The following is a 21,544-nucleotide window of genomic DNA, read 5'->3' on the forward strand; positions in this document are numbered from 1 at the left end:
AAAAGAGGCAAGGATAGCCATACAAGGAAGTGTACATTTTCTCTATGTGAATAATAGATGTTATCCATAACAATTATACTCGAATTGTAAGAGTTTAAATATATAGATGGTGTCAAACTATATAGATGGTGTCACGAGCATGACATAGACTTTTAAGGGTACATGATGTAGGTCAGCTTTCTCTTGGAATATCTAGGAGGAACAAATAAAGCAATAAAAATGGTTAAAGCGCTGTCAAGTATTAGGTTTTTTTTATTTTGGTATAAATTTTCTCGTAGCTATGTCTATAAGGAGACATATTATTTTTAGAAATCTTAATTGATTTTGAGATCTTTTTTAAAACCAAGTTATAAGGAGACAAATTTATATTGTGTAAGTGGATCAATTCGACGATTTAAATTTGAAGTCAAGAAGGAGGAATTGTTGCGCGCAGTGGAAATTTCGGCAGCACTTCGGCAGCACAACAAGAGAGTCAGGTCGCAATAAGAATTCTTGTTTCTTAAAGGGAACAAGAATCTGAAGCCTAATATCCCATCAAAGTGGGATATTTGCTCTTCCTCTCGTCAGCTCTAGGACTGCGCGTCGAGTGAACCTAAAAGCTATTACAAATCACACAAATAACGAGACAACCAATTTTTACGTGGTTCGGCAAATTGCCTACGTCCACGGGGCAAGGAGGGGGGAGATCTACTATAGAGAGGAGAATACAAATAGGGTTTACAATCTCTCAAACTAAACCCCTCAAACAATCTCTCAATCTCTCACTGTGAGAACGTCGTCGTTGGTTGGGCAAAGCAACATTCGTAAATTGGTCGAACACCAATGGTTTGGCCGCATATGAGCAACATTGACATCCCGAGAGGACCGTAAGAATCAGTCGTTCATATTGGAATGAACGAATGACGTATTGTATCGATCTTTCTCTCGATATGAACTCTCTCAAGTCTGTTGTAAAGACTCGAGAATTACTCACTGATTGCGAGGTTTGAATTGGAACCCCCAGTCCATGATTGGACAGGACTGGCTCTCGGTGAACATGGATCTGGTTGAGAGGCCTTGAATCCATGAACTTCTTATATCCGCCCCTCAATCTAGTCGCGCTACGCAGAGAATTCGGGGGTCTCTGGTTCTCGCGAAGCTCATGTTTGGGCTCATAAACGCGAAGTTCAGGGTCACGTTTAGGCTCACGAACGCGAAGTTCGCGTTGGTTGGAGGATTGACTTTTTCGGAGTTGTGCTCGTCGCTGAGACCTTCTTCTTCGACGAGCAGCGTTCCTCTTGGCCTGTTTTAAGGCTTTTGCAGGAGCATCATTAGCGTTGATTGGATCCATCTCCATCGTAGGCCTTTTACCACCCATAACACATCGTATTGGCGCGGATGTGGGACATTCAACTCGCTGGGCGAGTTTGGCTGAGGCTAAGCTCGCTCTTGAAGCAGTGGGGCTGTTCGACAAATTATGGCCAAAAGAGAGGACTTCCTTTGGCACTCCAGCAACAGTTGGAGATTTAGTCTCCTTGGAAACCTTGTGGATCTTGCGCATAGCCTTGGGGCTAAGAGATCCGGAGGAGATAGCCTCCTCAAACTTGGCTTGATCAAACTCTACCACGAGAGTTTCGACGATTGTTCCAGTGAGATGAACATCGGATTGCGCCACCACTTCTTCGACGTCGCCATCTTATGTTTGTAGGAAATTACAATGAAAAATAAAAAAAATATGACTAGTATTTCTATTGCGATTCCGATTTTACAACTTGAATTACAAAAGAGAAAGAGAACGAATTGGATTTCTCCTTTGTTAAAACTGGGTTCTTCTATCGGTTAGCGGATGGAATGCCTCCTGATCGATGCTCGCGTGCGAAATTTGCCTCTCCGTGAGATCCGACGTCTGATTCACTGGAACGATAGTCTCCTCCCTCACGATTTAAAGTTGTGGAGAAAAAAACCAAACGTGCGTGCAAGTTTGAACTCTCTTCGACGAGATGACGTTGAAACTCCTGAAAACGATTTGAACTCTTGAAAGAGAGTTGAATCTACACGAAAGTATCGTTTAATAGGGCCAAGATAAAAAGCTTATGCCTCCAGGAATCTTTCGAGACTCACTTGTTGCTCCGAATTTTGCTGAAGGTCAAGGCCAGATCTCTCCAAAACCTTTGCTGCTCAATTCTCAGATCCGAAAATGCCAGCCCTTAACTCAGTTGAGTGCCCATATTTATAGGGAATTAAGGGGTGTAACCGCCCCCTTAATTCTCTCCATAGTGGGGCGAAAATCCCTCAAATCGTGGAGGGAAAACGGTTCCTGCAATCGTTCAGCTAGTGTTTGAACGAGTCAAACGCCCACGTGGGCATTCAGGATCCTAACTCCGCGTTTTAGAATTGAGACGCGGAGTTGGGTATTCGTTGGGCATTAAAAAACGTGGGTCTGACCCTAGCGTTTTAATGTTGTAACGCGGGTCCGACTCCAGCGTTTTGATGTTGTAACGCGGGCTCGACCCTGGCAACGCGGGTCCGACTCCAGCGTTTTGATGTTGTAACGTGGGTTCGACCCTGGCGTTTTGATGTTGTAACGCGGGCTCGACCCTGGCGTTTTGATGTTGTAACGCGGGCTCGACCCTGGCGTTTTGATGTTGTAACGACACGCGGGTTCGACCCTAGCGTTTTGATGTTGACACACGGGGAGGACCTCCGCGTCTTGATGTTGACAGCCGACCCTGGCGTTTTGATGTTGACACACGGGGAGGACCTCCGCGTCTTGTCTTGAAGAGATTATCACAAAGTAATCTCTTTTGTCATAGCGTTGCAAAGATCATTGTCTTGTAATGTTCGTCTTGGCTCCTTGAGAATATGAGAGTCGTCAGATTGTAACTCCCGATGTTGATTGTGAATGCTGTTGAACTAGAGCTTTCATCGGTTGTCGTGAAGGTCGTCAGATTATAACCTTCAGCGATCTACGTGAAAGTCTTCAAATTGTAGCCTTCTGGAAGTCGTTAGATTGTAACTTCCATTATCGGTGTTTGATGGAGGATAAGCTATCTATTGTGATTTTTAGACAGCCTACAGCAGTAAGATCATTTATGTGCTGGAAATTCAACACCAAATACGTTCTATATTTATATGTGTAGAAATTAGCATACAGACCAGTTACACAAATGATAGAGCTGGACATTTTTATGTAGCATACAGTCCAGTTACACATATTTCTGTATTTTCTCATTGAAGAATAACCTTGTAACCCTTCATTTGGATTGCTATTTATAATCCTATAAAATATCTCAGTTTGCTAGAGCTGAACATTATTTTTTGTGATGGAATCATTTAGATGGTTAGGTATTGATAGCAGTAAAATCATTTATGTGCTGGAAATTCAACCCCAAATATGTGCTATATTCATATGTGCAGAAAGTAGCATACAGACCAGTTACACAAATGATAGAGCTGGACATTTTTATGTAGCATACAGTCTAGTTACACATATTTCTGTATTTTCTCATTGAAGAATAACCCTGTAACCCTTCATTTGGATTGTTATTTATAATCCTATGAAATATCTCAGTTTGCTAGAGCTGAACATTATTTTTTGTGATGGAATCATTTAGATGGTTAGGTATTGATAGTAGTAAGATCATTTATGTGCTGGAAATTCAACCCCAAATATGTGCTATATTCATATGTGCAGAAATTAGCATACAGTGAACTCTATTTTTTAACTGGACATACCAATAAACTTACAAATGCAACTGAATCTTTGATCTTGCATTGTTTACATAGTATTGTCCAGCAATTACCTTAATTTTTTAACTGGACATTGTTTACATAGAATTGTCCAGTAAACTATTGACTTCGATTACAATTGACTCAATTTTTTGATTCGGTTACAGTATGACTTCGATTACTGAATTGTTTACATAGCATTGTTCAATGTCAGTTACAGTATTTGTTTGATTACTTATGCATCACTTCCATTACAGTATTTGTTTGATTACATTAGCACATACACATGTCACTCTTTCTTTGTTGATATAAACTAGACATTGAACTCACTTCGATTACTTATGAATAGTTTACATATCATTGTTTAATTGATTAATTTATTTTAAAATTCTCATTATGATCTAGAATGGCTAAGAAGAACTTCATATCTCAATCTCAACCTAAAGGTGGGCAGTCAAGACCTCGTGTCAGGAACTGGACTATAGAGGAAGATAATTGTTTGATGAGAATATTAAAGGAAATGATCCTTAAAGGAAAGAACAATGAAGGTTATTTCACTACCGAGTAATAAAAAAATGTAACTGATGAGTATAAAGTTAGGACTAGACAAAACGATAGAGGCAAACTACAAATGCAAAACCATTAAAAAATTTTGAAAAAATAATGTTCCCTCAATTACAAACTTCGAAATAAATTAGGTTGGGGTTAGGATGAAGGTAAAAATATGATGATTGCACCTACTGCAAAAGATTGAGAGGCATTGATAAAGGTATTATTTAAATTTGTATCATTATAACATTTGAATATTATATAATTAAAACTATGATATATTTATTATGAATTTTCTACCATAGGAAAATGATGAGTATTTAAGAATTAAGAACAAACTCTTTCCTCAGTTTGATGATATGGATTTTCTATGTGGAGGTAACACATCTAAGGGGCGCTGGTGGTTTGGGACTACCGATGATTTCAATGAGCGTGAAGGAAGCACTAGTTCAGATAATGAATTAGATGATACTGAGGGGCGACCAGTAACGAGATAAATTTGAGTGATTCAGAGGAGGTACAAGTAGTGGAAGAAACACAAGTTCCTTTTAATGGTACACAACTACCATCACAACCAATACCTATTTCTACTCCAAACATAAAGCATCAAGCTCAACCATCAGGTTTAAAGCGTAAGTTTAAAAATATTTCTCGTCGTCGAGTATCGGGTATTAAAGTTGAAAATAATTTGTCAAAGATGATTGAGCTACAAAAGCAGCGAATTGAAATTACAAAAGAGCTAGTAGATTCCAAGAAAGGGGTGCCCACTGAAATGAAAGAGTGCATGGATAAGATAATGAATTTACCAGGTGTAACTAGTGATCTACGTTGTAAAACCCTAAAAATTTAAATATTTTGTGATAAATAATAATAAATATGTTATATATTTATAAATAACATATGATAATCACATTTTATTATAATTTTATACCATAATTATCTATTTTATATAAATAAATATACCACTAATAATTGTTTTTATCTTTAATTGCAGGTTAATAAAGAATAAAGCTCAAAATCCCATCTCTCGACAAAAACCCATGAATTAAATGAAGAACACAAGCAAGAGCCAAAAAGCCCAAGCCAAGAATCAAGCCGAGTAGCCTGTAGAAGCCGGAGAAAATAAAAAAATCAAATGTATTCAAGATGGTTGGCCGTAAAGAAATGACGATATCTCTCAATCCGGAAGGCGAAATTTAACATATAATATATAAAAATCGCCTATCTCGACGAGACGAAGCCATCCATGAAAGCAGAATTTTGATAGGGCATCGATACCAGCATCGATCTGGCATCGATGCCGGCATCGAGATGCTGGCATCGATGCCGGCATCGATGCTAGTATCGATGCTGGCATCGATACTGACAATTCTGTTACGAATTAAGGGCTGATTTTTTATGGTTTTGAATAAGATTTCAATCTAAGGGCTCACATTCATTGATGTTTACTATAAATAGGAGTAGAGAGTGAGGGGTTATAGGTGTGAAAATTTTTGTAACTCCTTTTGGAGAGGAGGGCTACTCTTAATTAAGAAGGCCTTTCAAATTTGTAACTTTTTATTATAATTAATAATAATAATTTTTTTATCACTTTAAATATTTTTTCTCTTTGTTGGATGATGAAGATAGAGATGAAGAATTATTTAGAGGTTTGCATTTTTTTTCTTTTTCTCTTTTATTTCTTTTTATTGCTTATTAGTTTAGATTTATTTCCATGCTTATAATTAGATTTTATTTTCTTGTTAAATAGCCAAGAGGCTAGAACCCTCTTGCCTTAGATTTATTTCATGCTTATAGATTAGATTTATTTCATGCTTATAGAGTAGATTGATTTTCTTACATTTAATTCTTACAATTTATTTTGTAGTTTAGATTTTACAATTTATTTTGTAGTTAGATTTTAGTTTCTTGCACTATTCACCTTGAGACTAGAACCCTCTTGGTTTAGTTTTTATTTTTGTTTATTTTTATTTTGTTTGATTCGCCTTTAGGCTAGAACCCTCAAGGGAATCACTCTTTTCTAAGAAGTGGGTTCAATTTTAGATTACCCATATCTATAATTGAATCCACCATCTTTAATTTCTTGCATTTTCTTTTATTCTTAAATTTTATTTTTCATTCTTGATTTTTATTTGTTCTTGATTTTTCCTTCTTGCCTTGTTGATCACATTTATATTATCACTTCCACTCTCAAATATATTCATTTACACAATCATTTTCATTCTCTCCATCTCTCCACAATCATATTCACTCATCACTCCTATTTGTCATGCACACAACATATCAACCGATGTTATATTTTCTCCTACTAAACACCTTCATCATGGATCGATATCTTTATACTATAACTTGACACGGTTGTGCACTTGCAACATTTTTTGTACATGTTTATGCCGCATCAAGTTTTTGGCGCCGTTACTGGGGAAGGTGCTTAAGTAGGTTTTAATTATTTTGGTTCTTTAACTTTTGTGTTTATTGTGAAGAAAACGCTTGGAGCTTGAAAATCGCGGATTGGAGAACTAGGATTTGAAGATTTGCTTTCGGGTAAGTCTTCTTTCTAGCGTTTTCAATTCCACCCCTTTTAGTTAGCTTCACAATTAGAGATAATTAGGATTTAAAAAAAAGATTTTATTTTTGTTGACCATAATAAAATCCATCTTTCACTTGGACATTAACTAAGAAGATAATAAACTCAAACAATGTTCCCCCTTCTCATAATTGTTTGATTGTTAACCCTAATAAAAAAATATAAAGATTTTCTTTTTATCATCATTTTTAGTCGCTTTTACTTTTTAGGGTTGCATTTCATATAGTGTAGGAATTCACCAAGTGATTTGAGCATCTTGATTTGGCACACACTTAAAAATATTTTTAAGGACAAAACCCCATAATCAAGATAAGGTGAGGGATTTCATCACCCTTTCCTTAGCCCAAAAATCACTAATTCCTCACTACACTATCCAAGCCTAATAAAACTCATTAGACGTTGGCCCTAAGGACTCACGCTCAATAAGGAATAAGAAATCCTGAAGTGAATCAGTTTAAGTTTTCTCAGATTAGTTGGTGTCTAAGGCAAGGTTTAGGGGTTATGTAAAGCGCTCCGTAAGGAAAGAGGTACTTAACTGATCTTTGATCACTCTCTAGTACTATCCTTACCTGGCTAACTACCTGGGTAAAACTTTAATCTTTTCACTGTAGGAGTTTTTGGTTAGGAGCTGGTCTAGTGAGTTAGGCTAAACCCTAGAATTAGAGTGATTGAAAAGTGATTTCTTTGATTTGTTTTAGTTAGGATTTTTCTTTATCCTTTTCTTCTCATAAAAAAAACTAATTTTTTTTATAAAAAAATAATAACAAAAAGAAATAGTTTTGGTGTATGCAACAGTGTAGGGATAATACATATCGATTAATTCACTTTGAACCAATCATAGAAATGGAGCATCCTAATCCACCCGTTCTTCATGATATGTGTTATCCCATTAGGAATGCAATCCCCTCTTGCATTAGGCTCCCCGAAACAAATGGAATAAATTTTGAGCTTAGACCGCATTACATAAACATGCTTCCTAAATTCCTTAGAAATAAAACAGAAGATGCATATATTTTTATCTCGGAATTTGAGGAAGTATGTATTATGATTAAAATGAGAGAATTAACAGAAGATGCGATCAAACTCAGATTTATTCCGTTTTCTCTCAAAGATAAAGTAAAAAAATGGATGTATAGCTTACCCATAAATTCCATCACTACGTGGGAGGAATTTATCACCGTTTTTCTTAAGAAATTTTTTCCTATCCATAAAAAGGTGAAGCTAAGAAACAATATCATGAATTTTAAAATTATATCGGGAGAACCCTTTTGGAAGTATTTTGACCGATTTAAAGATCTTCTCATCCAATGTCCTCATCACGGTTTAGAAAAATAGCGATTGTGCCAAATAATTTATGAAGGATTAGATTATTCTGCAAAAAATTCCTTAGAATCAATGTGCCACGGGGATTTTATGAGGAAAAATGCTGATGAAGCTTGGGAGTTTTTGGAGAGTCTTTCTGAAAAAAACAATGCAATGGGAACAAAGTTTCAGCCTCAGGATGTCACAACTGTTTGTCACCATCTCATATTTCAGAAGAATGTCCTCTTTTAGGAAATAATCAGCCATTAGGACAGGTCAACGCTGCATTCCAGCGTTCTGCAAATGATCAATTCTCTCCAACCTACAATCCAGGTTGGAGAAATCATCCTAACGTTGCATGGAATCAAGGAAATTCTCCCGGAACTCAAAACTTTACACCCGCTTTGTAAGACCCCGTAGATTTTTGAGTATGTATATGTACATCAGTAATGAGGTTGAGTGTACTAGATTTCAATCATATGCAGCAGAGTCAGAGTATGCAGTTTCTAGTCCATGAGTCGACCCATGACTGTCATGAGTCGACTCACGAAATCGAGTCCTGTTGTTATTTAGTCTCTGCTGAGTCGACTCATTATATCATGAGTCGACCTATGACTTTCATGGGTCGACTCATCAGGGTTTCTCTGGTTTTCTGGGTCGGGTTTGTTTGGGTTTCGGGTCGGGTTTATCCACTTGTATATATTCCCCTCTACCCGAAAACACCTCTTTTGATCAGAAAACCCTAGAGAAACCCTAGCCTCTTCTCCCCCTCTAAACCCTAGCTCGTTTTTGGGATTTCTTGGGTGATTTTTGGGGATTTTCAGCGGCTTTTCGTGGATTGCAGCGAAGGGGATTGTTCATCATCACTTCTAAGGCGAGTAACATCTCGTCCAACCTTTCTCCCATGTTTCTAATTGTTTACAACTGTTTTCCATAAGTTTTATTGAGCCTAAGACTTATTTTCAAGTATAAACCAACATCTTTGTTAGGGTTAATACTAGAGATCATGTATTTCGGATTTTTAGATCCCCACTAACAAGTTTTTCATGAAAACCCAGATCTGGAATTTTGTTTAAAGAATAAAAATATGAATTTTATTTTTGATTAAATGCTTTCCTTCATGTTTAGGAATTAAATGTTAGATTTAACCTACAAGAAAATCGTTTCTCATGATAAATATGTTTTTCTCACTGTATAATAATCGAGAATCGATGGCTATAGAAGTGTAGATAAGAAAATTAGAAGTGTGGATCGTGTTGAATAAGTTACAGTTGGGAGAAAAGCTGTGTTCAGCCCGATAGTCGACCCACGGTTCATCATGAGTCGGCTCAACAGGTTGAGTCGACCCATGACTGTCATGAGTCGACTCACGAAGTCTAGCTGTGTTGTCTTTTTGTTTCTGCTGAGTCGACTCGTCAGTATACGAGTCGACCCATTAGTCATGAGTCGACCCATGACTGTCATGAGTCGACTCATGAAGTCCTTTCCTGCTATTATTTGAGTTCTGCTGAGTCGACTCATATTGAGCACGAGTCGACTCATCGCAATATTTTTCTTTCTGTTTCGTTCGTGCTTCTGTTTAAGTCATCTGCTATATATATGTATGTATACAGTGTTTATTTTTTTTTCAAGGGTACTACCTACCACGTTTGGACTTGAGGAGTGCCTTGTTTATTGAATATTTATTTGTAGTGAATATGATTTTACCTATCCATGTGACATGACCTTTCGGACATAAGTTTAAGTCAGTACAGTAGGGTATGTTCGGGTATAAGACTTGCATACTTCCTTATACGCAGTCCTCGTGCTGGACTATAATCCATTAAAGTCCTCGTGTTGGACTATAATCCATTAAAGTCCTCGTGTTGGACTATAATTCATTTTAAATCATGTTTTATACTTTTGCTAAACCTTGAGCATGTTACGTAATCAAGTTGGGTACATGATATATTGTATTAGGCTGGGACATGATAGCTATCTAGGTTGTGCATGACACCTATTGTAGCTCTGTCATGTTTACACTTTATTGGTAGAGATGAGTATGTATTCTTTTCTTTATTTACTTCTTATGACCAACCTCGGGTTTAATATTTAGGGATCTACAATTTGAGATACAAGGTATATACATGAGGGTTTCCTTGTTTGGATTATTTTGCTCGACGTACCTATGCTCATGTTGTATTTTCCTGAGTACTAAAACCTATTAATGTTTGTGTAAATGATTTATATTATTATGTATTAACTGTATTTTCATGTACAACGAGCCCTATCCCTTGGGGTTGGTTGTGATGTTGCTCGCTAGCGCTTGACGCTCGTTGTCCCTCCCCCTTTCAAGTAACGAGCCAGGAGCCCGGAGAGTCGCAGGTTGACGGCGATGCACTTTAGCTTCAGCCATCTATTTTAGTTATATTTTCTTTGAGCTCCACTGTAGACTTCTGTTTAGGCATTTGAGAGTTTTATTCTAGAAGTTGTAAAGGCTATGTGCCTTATTTTCTCTTGCCAGACATTTTGTATTTTGAGACTTGATGAGAACTCCAGTTTATTTATATCAGACATGTATTTGTACTCCAACATATTAGATAGTAAAATATTAATTTGATCTCTATTATTTCATCAGTTGATTCCTGTATAACCTTTTACTTGCTTTGTACTACACCTGTTGTTGATCAAACTAGAGAGATAGAAGTTATGATGGTGAAACATGTTATTGCATGGTGTGGTGCATGGCAGGTTTGACATTTCTGGTTTCACCTCGGACTGTAGCCTTGTGTGAACCCTGGGGCGTCACAGTTGGTATCAGAGATCTAGTTCCAGTATCCTTAGGATCATCCTGTGTCGAGTCGTGGAGCTAGGTTAGAGTTTCTTAGGATTCATGTGTAGAGTCCGCTAAGGATTTCCTAGTATGAGTGAGGACGATATATGCGTATATCTCAAAATTTTGAGAATTTTTTTTTATGACAACTATTTTTGTTTTTGCTTAAAGTACATGTGTGAATATTATGTGATGTGAAAATCATATTGTGATGAACTATGTATGTACGTCTACTTTGACTCATGAACCTTATTTTATTATGATCAGAGAGATGGCAGGACGTGGTAGACCCCGCACTCGAAGGGCCGCTCAGGCAGAGCCCCAGCAGCCCCCACCTGAGCCGCAGCAGGCTCCACCCGAGCAGGAGCAGACACCACCAGAGCCGCAGCAGGCTCCTCAGTATTTGGTGGATATCATGGCTCCTCTTATTGCCAGGATGACAGCCATTGAGGAGTTGGTAACTACTCATATAGCACCACGGACACCACCACCACCGGTAGCTCAGCAGCAGGGAATACCGGTCGTCCCGATCAGAGAGAGAGACCCAGAGGTGGCACCTGCAGCTATTCCACTAGCGGTACTAGATAGAGCCACGGGTCAGGAAGCTTGGCTCCGTATAGTAGAGAGGTATCAGAAGATGAGGGCACCCGAGTTCCAGGGGTCACCAGACCCTCTTGCAGCACACAAGTGGAAGGAGGATGTGAGCAATATACTTGACATACTCAGTGTAGATTCGGTTCAGAAGCAGAGGTTGGCATCCTACAGTCTGAAGGGAGATGCCGGGAGATGGTACCGATTACAGTTTACCCCAGAGCAGAGGATGACCCTCACATGGGAGGATTTCATCTACTTCTTTGATGGGCAGTATATTTCTTCTGCAGCCCGGACTGGGAAGGAGCTTGAGTTGTCCCGGATGACTCAGGGGGACATGACAGTGGCAGATTATGAGAGCCGGTTTATGGAGTTGCTGCATTTCACGGGTATGTGGCAGACAGGAGAGCGTCAAGCTCAGATGTTTTTAGCAGGGCTACGCCCTAATCTCCGCCGGGAGGTTCTATTCAGTTAGGGAGGTAGCTGAGGCCGCCACCTCACAGGAGATTGAGACTACTATGTTCCTGAAGGACAAGGAAGGGAATACCAAGGCAGGGCAGAGCGGGGATAAGGGTAAGAACAAGAGACCTTTGACAGGGCATCAGCATCAGCAGTAGCAGGGCCCTCATAAGAAAGGACCCCATCAGGATCAGAGAGCGCATCAGCAGCGCAAGTTCCAGGGATCTTGTTTTAACTGCCACAAGGCACACAAGTGGAAGGAGGATGTGAGCAATATACTTGACATACTCAGTGTAGATTCGGTTCAGAAGCAGAAATTAGCATCTTACAGTCCGAAGGGAGATGCCGGGAGATGGTACCGATTACAGTTTACCCCAGAGCAGAGGATGACCCTCACATGGGAGGAATTTATCTACATCTTTGATGGGCAGTATATTTCTTCTGCAGCCCGGACTGGGAAGGAGCTTGAGTTGTCCCGGATGACTCAGGGGGATATGACAGTGGCAGATTATGAGAGCCGGTTTATGGAGTTGCTGCATTTCACGGGTATGTGGCAGATAGGAGAGCGTCAAGCTCAGATGTTTTTAGCAGGGCTACGCCCTAATCTCCGCCGGTACCTCGTCTTGAGGAGGTTCTATTCCGTTAGGGAGGTAGCTGAGGCCGCCACCTCACAGGAGATTGAGACTACTATGTTCCTGAAGGACAAGGAAGGGAAGACCAAGGCAGGGCAGAGCGGGGATAAGGGTAAGAACAAGAGACCTTTGACAGGGCATCAGCATCAGCAGTAGCAGGGCCCTCATAAGAAAGGACCCCATCAGGATCAGAGAGCGCATCAGCAGCGCAAGTTCCAGGGATCTTGTTTTAACTGCCACAAGGTCGGGCACAAGGCATCAGAGTGTCGTAGTGCACCAGCAGGAGCTCAGCAGGGCAGGGGCCCGAACCACCAGCAGCAGCGACAGCAGGGCAGAGGTCAGGGTCAGCAGCCCAGGCTTGAGACACCGCCAGCGACGCAGAGGGTAGAGGGACAGGTTCGAGCAGTCCAGGAGGCTCCCCAGGGGCAAATTGTCTTATATTCTCCAGCATTAGCAGCAGAGCAGTCTTCAGCCTCAGGCAGAGTATATGCAGTGGTTCCCCGTGACCACGGTGCTAGCGGAGCAGTTGTGGAGGGTACGTTCCTTGTGAATTCCGTTTCTGCCCGTATTCTTTTCGATTCGGGAGCTTCGCATTCTTTTATCTCGCATGCATTTATGGCTAGACTCCAGCTCGTAGCTCAGCCTCTAGACACCCCTTTATCAGTGTCCACCCCTTTAGGTGAGGTATCGCTTCTGGAGAGCGTTTGTAGGAGGTGTACCATCAGTTTAGACGAGTCGGAGTTCATAGTCGATCTGATAGTTCTGCATATGTCCGAGTTTGATGTCATTCTTGGTATGGATTGGTTATCGTCCTACCATATTAGTATTGACTATTTTGCGAAGACAGTCAAATTGCGAGTATCCGATGGGTCCGAGATGATTGTGGCCACCTCTCAGGGCAATCGTTTTGCGGAGTCATTTCTGGCGTTCATCGACGAGGTGATGCTGCGGGATCAGAGTTCTGATTTGTTAGAGACTCGAGTTGTCTCGGATTATCAGGATGTCTTTCAGGACATACCTGGGTTACCTCCTGTGAGAGAGATTGAGTTTTGTATTGAGTTGCAGCCGGGCACAGCCCCGATATCCCGCGCACCCTATCGCATGGCGCCAGCTGAGATGAGAGAGCTTCAGACCCAGTTGGACGAGTTGTTAGCTCAGGGTTTTATTCGTCGGAGTCATTCTCCGTGGGGCGCGCCAGTCCTTTTCGTGAAGAAGAAGGACGGCAGCATGAGATTATGTATAGATTATAGGGAGTTTAACAAGGTCACTATCCGGAATAGGTACCCACTGCCTAGGATTGATGACTTGCTCGACCAGTTACAGGGAGCGTGATTTTTCTCGAAGATTGATCTTCGTTCTGGCTATCATCAGTTGCGGGTTCAGGAGATGGATATCCCCAAGACCGCTTTCCTCACGCGCTATGGATCTTTCGAGTTCTTGGTCATGCCATTTGGGTTGACCAATGCACCCACGGTCTTCATGGACTTGATGAACCGGGTTTTTCGTCCATTCTTGGATCAGTTCGTGATTGTTTTCATCGACGACATCCTCATTTATTCGAGATCGGAGGCAGATCATGAGCAGCACCTCCGTTTAGCTTTGCAGACCCTACGGGAGCACCAGCTATACGCCAAGTTCAGCAAGTGCGAGTTTTGGCTTTCAGAAGTGAGATTTCTCGGCCACATCATCAGCAGAGAGGGCATATCAGTAGACCCAGCTAAGGTTACAGCAGTACTTGATTGGGAACCGCCAAAGACAGTGACAGAGATTCGTAGCTTTTTGGGATTAGCAGGCTACTACAGGAAGTTCATCCAGGACTTCTCAAAGATTTCGACGCCACTTACACGACTTGCGAAGAAGGGTGTACAGTTTATTTGGAGCACAGAATGTCAGAAGGCCTTTGATATCTTGAAGACTAAGTTGACCTCAGCACCAGTTTTGACTATCCCGAGCAATAACAGGACATTCGTCGTCTACACAGATGCATCATTGGTAGGATTAGGAGGCGTTCTTATGCAGACTCAGAGAGTAGTAGCTTATATCTCACGGCAGTTGAGAGTGCATGAGCAGAACTATCCCACTCATGACTTGGAGCTAGCAGCAGTGGTATTTGCACTGAAGTCATGGAGGCACTACTTGTATGGAGTGCAGTTCGAACTGTTCACAGACCACCAAAGTCTGAAGTATCTATTCTTTCAGAAGGAACTCAACCAGAGGCAGCGGAGGTGGATTGAGTTTATCAAGGACTATGAGTTTGCGATTCAGTATCAACCGGGGAAGGCGAACGTCGTAGCAGATGCTTTGAGTAGGAAGCGTCGACATCAGATTGCGGCTTTGAGATGCTCATTGCACCGAGACCTTCTCACTCTTAGCCAATTTGATTTTAGACATGAGTTTGGTGGCACTAATATATTTTTGGGAGCTATATCAGTGGAACCAACTTGGAGCGACAGAGTTGTTAGAGCTCAGTTGGAGGACTCTTGGATTCAAATCCGTAAGGAGGAGATTTCCAAAGAGCCTAAGGACGATTGGACCATTGGAGCAGATGGAGGTCTACGGATGAAGGGTAGATTAGTTATGCCAGCCAGTGCAGAGCTAAAGAGGGAATTATTTGATGAGGCTCACCGTACTCGATACACAGTACATCCAGGGACCACAAAGATGTACAAGGACCTGAAGAGGCACTTTTGGCAGGGACCACAAAGATGTACAAGGACCTGAAGAGGCACTTTTGGTGGAGTGGTATGCGCAGGGAGATTTAAGAGTATGTGGCGAAGTGTTTTACCTGTCAGCAGGTAAAGGCGGAGCACCAGAGACCAGCAGGCACACTTCAGCCGTTGCCTATTCCAGAATGGAAGTGGGCGGACATTTCGGAGCACCAGAGACCAGCAGGCACACTTCAGCCGTTGCCTATTCCAGAATGGAAGTGGGCGGACATTTCTATGGACTTTATTGTAGGGTTGCCCAAGTCGAAGAAGGGGAATGATTCAGTTTGGGTCATTGTGGACCGATTGACGAAGTCAGCACATTTTATCCCAGTGAGGACTACTTATACAGCTGAGGCGTATGCGAGGATCTTCATTCGGGAGGTAGTTCGATTGCACGGAGTTCCGGATACGATCGTGTCGGATCGAGGATCGGTTTTCACTTCGCATTTTTGGAGGAGTTTTCAGGATTCATTTGGTAGCAAGCTATCTTATAGCAGTGTATTCCACCCACAGACAGATGGTCAGACGGAGAGGGTGAACCAAGTGTTGGAGGACATGTTGTGAGCATGTGTCATTGATTTCCAAGGCAGCTGGGAGGATCATATCCCACTGATAGAGTTCGCTTATAACAATAGTTATCAAGCAACTATCGGTATGGCTCCGTATGAGGCACTGTACGGGGGACCTTGTAGATCACCGATATGTTGGGTAGAGCCTGAGGATAGTTTGATGCTTGGACCAGAGCTTGTGAGGCAGACTACCGAGAAGGTAGCGTTGATCAGAGAGCGGATTCTAGCCGCTCAGAGTCGGCAGAAGAGTTATGCAGATAAGAGGTGAAGACCCCTAGAGTTTCAGATTGGGGATTCAGTTATGCTGAAGGTATCGTCTATGAAAGGCGTACAGCGATTCGGGAGGCGAGGGAAGCTTGCACCGAGATACATTGGACCTTTCCGGAGGCGTACAGCGATTCGGGAGGCGAGGGAAGCTTGCACCGAGATACATTGGACCTTTCCGGATTTTGGAGTGCATTGGAGCTGTGTCATACAGACTAGATCTTCCAGATTCTATGTCTAGTATACACAATATATTCCATATTTCTATGCTCAAGAAACACTTGCATGATGAGGAGCGGCAGCGAGTGTTGGATGCACCGAAGATTGAGCTTCAGAATGATTTATCGACTATTGAGATCCCCGTGTCCATACTTACTAGAGAAGTCAAGAGACTCAGGAACAAGGTGATTCCATTGGTGAAAGTTCAATGGAACCGAAGTGGGATTGAGGAAGTTTCTTGGGAGCGCGAGGAGGACATGCAACGCGACTACCCACACTTGTTCGAGAAGGTAAAACTAATTAAAGTATTTATTATATGACTTCTTACTTGTATATTTATATCTATATATGTTGATACTTATATTTAACACTAGAATGAGGGTATTTCTACTTAATTCTTAATCTTACGGAACACATGGTATATACATGGGGGGTTCCTTGTTTGGATTTTTCGCCCGACGTACTAGTTCCGTTAGATTTGGGGTTAAGTAAGAATATTATCATTTTAGATCGTTAAGTATGAATGTCACTATGTGCTAACTAGCATTCATTATTGCGAAATGTACATGTGAGCGGGTTAGATTAGACCCTTGTCATGTTTTTCAAGTATCTTTATGAGTTAGATGTGATTTCCTGAATTTCGAGGACGAAATTCTTTTAAGGGGGGAAGAATGTAAGACCCCGTAGATTTTGAGTATGTATATGTACATCAGTAATGAGGTTGAGTGTGCTAGATTTCATCATATGCAGCTGAGTCAGAGTATGCAGTTTCTAGTCCATGAGTCGACCCATGACTGTCATGAGTCGACTCACGAAATCGAGTCCTGTTGTTATTTAGTCTCTGCTGAGTCGACTCATTATATCATGAGTCGACCTATGAGTCATGAGTCGACCCATGACTGTCATGGGTCGACTCATCGGGGTTTCTCTGGTTTTCTGGGTCGGGTTTGTTTGGGTTTCGGGTCGGGTTTATCCACTTGTATATATTCCCCTCTACCCAAAAACACCTCTTTTGATCAGAAAACCCTAGAGAAACCCTAGCCTCTTCTCCCCCTCTAAACCCTAGCTCGTTTTTGGGATTTCTTGGGTGATTTTTGGGGATTTTCAGCGGCTTTTCGTGGATTGCAGCGAAGGGGATTGTTCATCATCACTTCTAAGGCGAGTAACATCTCGCCCAACCCTTCTCCCATGTTTCTAATTGTTTACAACTGTTTTCCATAAGTTTTATTGAGCCTAAGACTTATTTTCAAGTATAAATCAACATCTTTGTTAGGGTTAATGCTAGAGATCATGTTTTCGGATTTTTAGATCCCCACTAACAAGTTTTTCATGAAAACCCAGATCTGGAATTTTGTTTAAAGAATAAAAATATGAATTTTATTTTTGATTAAATGCTTTCCTTCATGTTTAGGAGTTAAATGTTAGATTTAACCTACAAGAAAATCGTTTCTCATGATAAATATGTTTTTCTCACTGTATTATAATCGAGAATCGATGGCTATAGAAGTGTAGATAAGAAAATTAGAAGTGTGGATCATGTTGAATAAGTTACAGTTGGGAGAAAAGCTGTGTTCAGCCCGTGAGTCGACCCACGGTTCATCATGAGTCGGCTCAACAGGTTGAGTCGACCCATGACTGTCATGAGTCGACTCACGAAGTCTAGCTGTGTTGTCTTTTTGTTTCTGCTGAGTCGACTCGTCAGTATACGAGTCGACCCATTAGTCATGAGTCGACCCATGACTGTAATGAGTCGACTCATGAAGTCCTTTCCTGCTATTATTTGAGTTCTGCTGAGTCGACTCATATTGAGCACGAGTCGACTCATCGCAGTATTTTTCTTTCTGATTCGTTCGTGCTTCTGTTTAAGTCATCTGCTATATATATGTATGTATACAGTGTTTATTTTTTTTTCAAGGGTACTACCTACCACGTTTGGACTTGAGGAGTGCCTTGTTTATTGAATATTTATTTGTAGTGAATATGATTTTACCTATCCATGTGAGATGACCTTTCGGACATAAGTTTAAGTCAGTACAGTAGGGTATGTTCGGGTATAAGACATGCATACTTCCTTATACGCAGTCCTCGTGCTGGACTATAATCCATTAAAGTCCTCGTGTTGGACTATAATCCATTAAAGTCCTCGTGTTGGACTATAATCCATTAAAGTCCTCGTGTTGGACTATAATCCATTAAAGTCCTCGTGTTGGACTATAATCCATTAAAGTCCTCGTGTTGGACTATAATCCATTAAAGTCCTCGTGTTGGACTATAATCCATTAAAGTCCTCGTGTTGGACTATAATTCATTTTAATCATGTTTTAGACTTTTGCTAAACCTTGAGCATGTTACGTAATCAAGTTGGGTACATGATATATTGTATTAGGCTGGGACATGATAGCTACCTAGGTTGTGCATGAGACCTATTGTAGTTTTGACATGTTTACATTTTTTTGGTAGAGATGAGTATGTATTCTTTTCTTTATTTACTTCTTATGACCAACCTCGGGTTTAATATTTAGGGATCTACGATTTGAGATACAAGGTATATACATGAGGGTTTCCTTGTTTGGATTATTTCGCTCGACGTACCTATGCTCGTGTTGTATTTCCCTAAGTACTAAAACCCATTAATGTTTGTGTAAATGATTTATATTATTATGTATTAAATGTATTTCCATGTACAACGAGCCCTATCCCTTGGGGTTGGTTGTGATGTTGCTCGCTAGCGCTTGACGCTCGTTGTCCCTCCCCCTTTCAGGTAACGAGCCAGGAGCCCGGAGAGTCGCAGGTTGACGGCGATGCACTTTAGCTTCAGCCATCTATTTTAGTTATATTTTCTTTGAGCTCCACTGTAGACTTCTGTTTAGGCATTTGAGAGTTTTATTCTAGAAGTTGTAAAGGCTATGTGCCTTATTTTCTCTTGCCAGACATTTTGTATTTTGAGACTTGATGAGAACTCCAGTTTATTTATTTCAGACATTTATTTGTACTCCAACATATTAGATAGTGAAATATTAATTTGATCTCTATTATTTCATCAGTTGATTCCTGTATAACCTTTTACTTGCTTTGTACTACACCTGTTGTTGATCCCACTAGAGAGATAGAAATTGTGATGGTGAAACATATTATTGTACGGTGTGGTGCATGGCAGGTTTGACATTTCTGGTTTTACCTCGGACTGCAGCCTTGTGTGAACCCAGGGGTGTCACACGCTTTGACCCAACATTTTCCTAGGGGAAACACAGTTCCTTTCAATTCTCATCCACAATATCAACAACCCAATCTACCGTATCAAAATTAGTCTCCTCTTCATCAAGCTTTAATTCAGACTCCTCACAATCCAGATCAGGATAAACATCTCAATGTCTTGGAAAGGGGTTTGGAAACCATAATTAAGGCCTCCACTCAAACCACGAGTATGTTGACTCAAACATCCAGCACTCAGAATTCCTTTATGCAATCAACCGGACAAATGCTCAATTCCAACACGTAAGCTATAGCTAGATTAGAATCCTAACTTGGTCAACTAGCTAGTGCCGTGAGTGAAAGAGAGAAAGGAAAATTTCCGAGTCAACCCGTGGTCAACCCTAAGGACACAGGATGCAGTTCATCCTATGAAGCTCAAGTGAATGCAATCCATTCACTTCGGTCAGGTAGACAGGTCGATAATCAAGTGAGAACTCCTCCAAGTTAAACTTTTGATCCAGTACAAATCCCTTCTCCTTCTCCTTCTGATGAATCTATTCAACAATCACCCTCCTCAGATGACCAAGAACCGGAACCCGAACCTGAGCCTGCTTTTGATAGGTTTAGACCAGTTGCGCCTTTTCCAGATAGACTCAGGCCTAGGAAACACTCTCCTCAGGAGGAGAAGATCCTAGAAACATTCAAGTATGTTAAGGTTAATATTCCTCTCTTAGATGTAATTGAACAAATTCCATCTTATGCTAAATTTTTAAAAGAATTATGCACTAAGAAGAAGAGAATAAATGTTCCAAAGAAAGTCTTTTTAGCCGCCAATATCAGTGAAATGCTATCAAATCCCATACCTTTGAAACGTAAAGATCCAGGTTCCTCCATCATTTCATGTATCATTGGTAATACTCACATTGATAAGGCGCTTCTAGACTTAGGGGCCAGTGTCAATTTGCTTCCATATTCAGTCTACTAGCAATTGGGTCTAGGTGTACTGAATCCAACCAAATGCACCTTACAGTTAGCTGATAGATCTGTTAAGGTCCCTATGGGTGAGTTAGAGGATGTTCTGATTAAGGTTGGAGATTTTATTTTTCCAGTAGATTTTGTAGTCTTGGAAACACAGCATGTTTTCAATCCCAAATGACAGACACCTGTCATCTTAGGACGACCTTTCTTAGCTACTTCTAATGCTCTCATCAACTATAGAACTAGTCAAATGAAGCTGTCCTTTGGAAATTTGACTGCTGATCTCAACATTTTTAATCCAGGGGACCAGCCAAATAATCAGCCTCTAGAAATAAACTACATTCAGGAAAGATTAGAAGAAGAAGAAGAGTCTGATTTGAGTTTTGAGGAAATTTTTGTTGAAGAGTTAGAATTTTTAGAAGAAGCAGATCAGGTCCTTGAGAATAATAAAACTGTGTTAAACATTTGCTGCTTTGAATTAAATTTTGAAGAACTCTTTCTTGATGAACTTAGATTCTTGGAGAATAATCAACAACCAAATTTTCAGAACTTCACAGAAGAATTTCATTAAGAAATACAAAATACATGACACCAATAATACCTACCTTACTTTGTTACAAGAATTATTGAACATCCCGAAATGCTTGGAATTTCACATTATTTATTATATCATTCTGAATTTATTTAAAATCCGGGGAGAATTTTCAACAATAAGGTAGGATTCAATGTAGAATACGAGCTCTTCGTGTTGAACACTTCATTCTACATTATTTGTTTTTTTTTATTTCAGAATAATAAAAAGAATTTATTCTTCTCTCATTCGAGAGTTTCTTATTCAGTTGAAAAATAAGAAAAAAAAAACAACAACAAAGAATAATAAATTTTTGATTCTATCCTCCACAGACCAAAGGTAATTGTAGATTTTTATCAGCTGATCAAATGTAAGTACTTCACTTCTTATCTGCTTTACTTTG

This window comes from Asparagus officinalis, chromosome 1, assembly GCF_001876935.1.
Source record: "Asparagus officinalis chromosome 1, Aspof.V1, whole genome shotgun sequence".
In the NCBI taxonomy this organism is placed as follows: Eukaryota; Viridiplantae; Streptophyta; class Magnoliopsida; order Asparagales; family Asparagaceae; genus Asparagus; species Asparagus officinalis.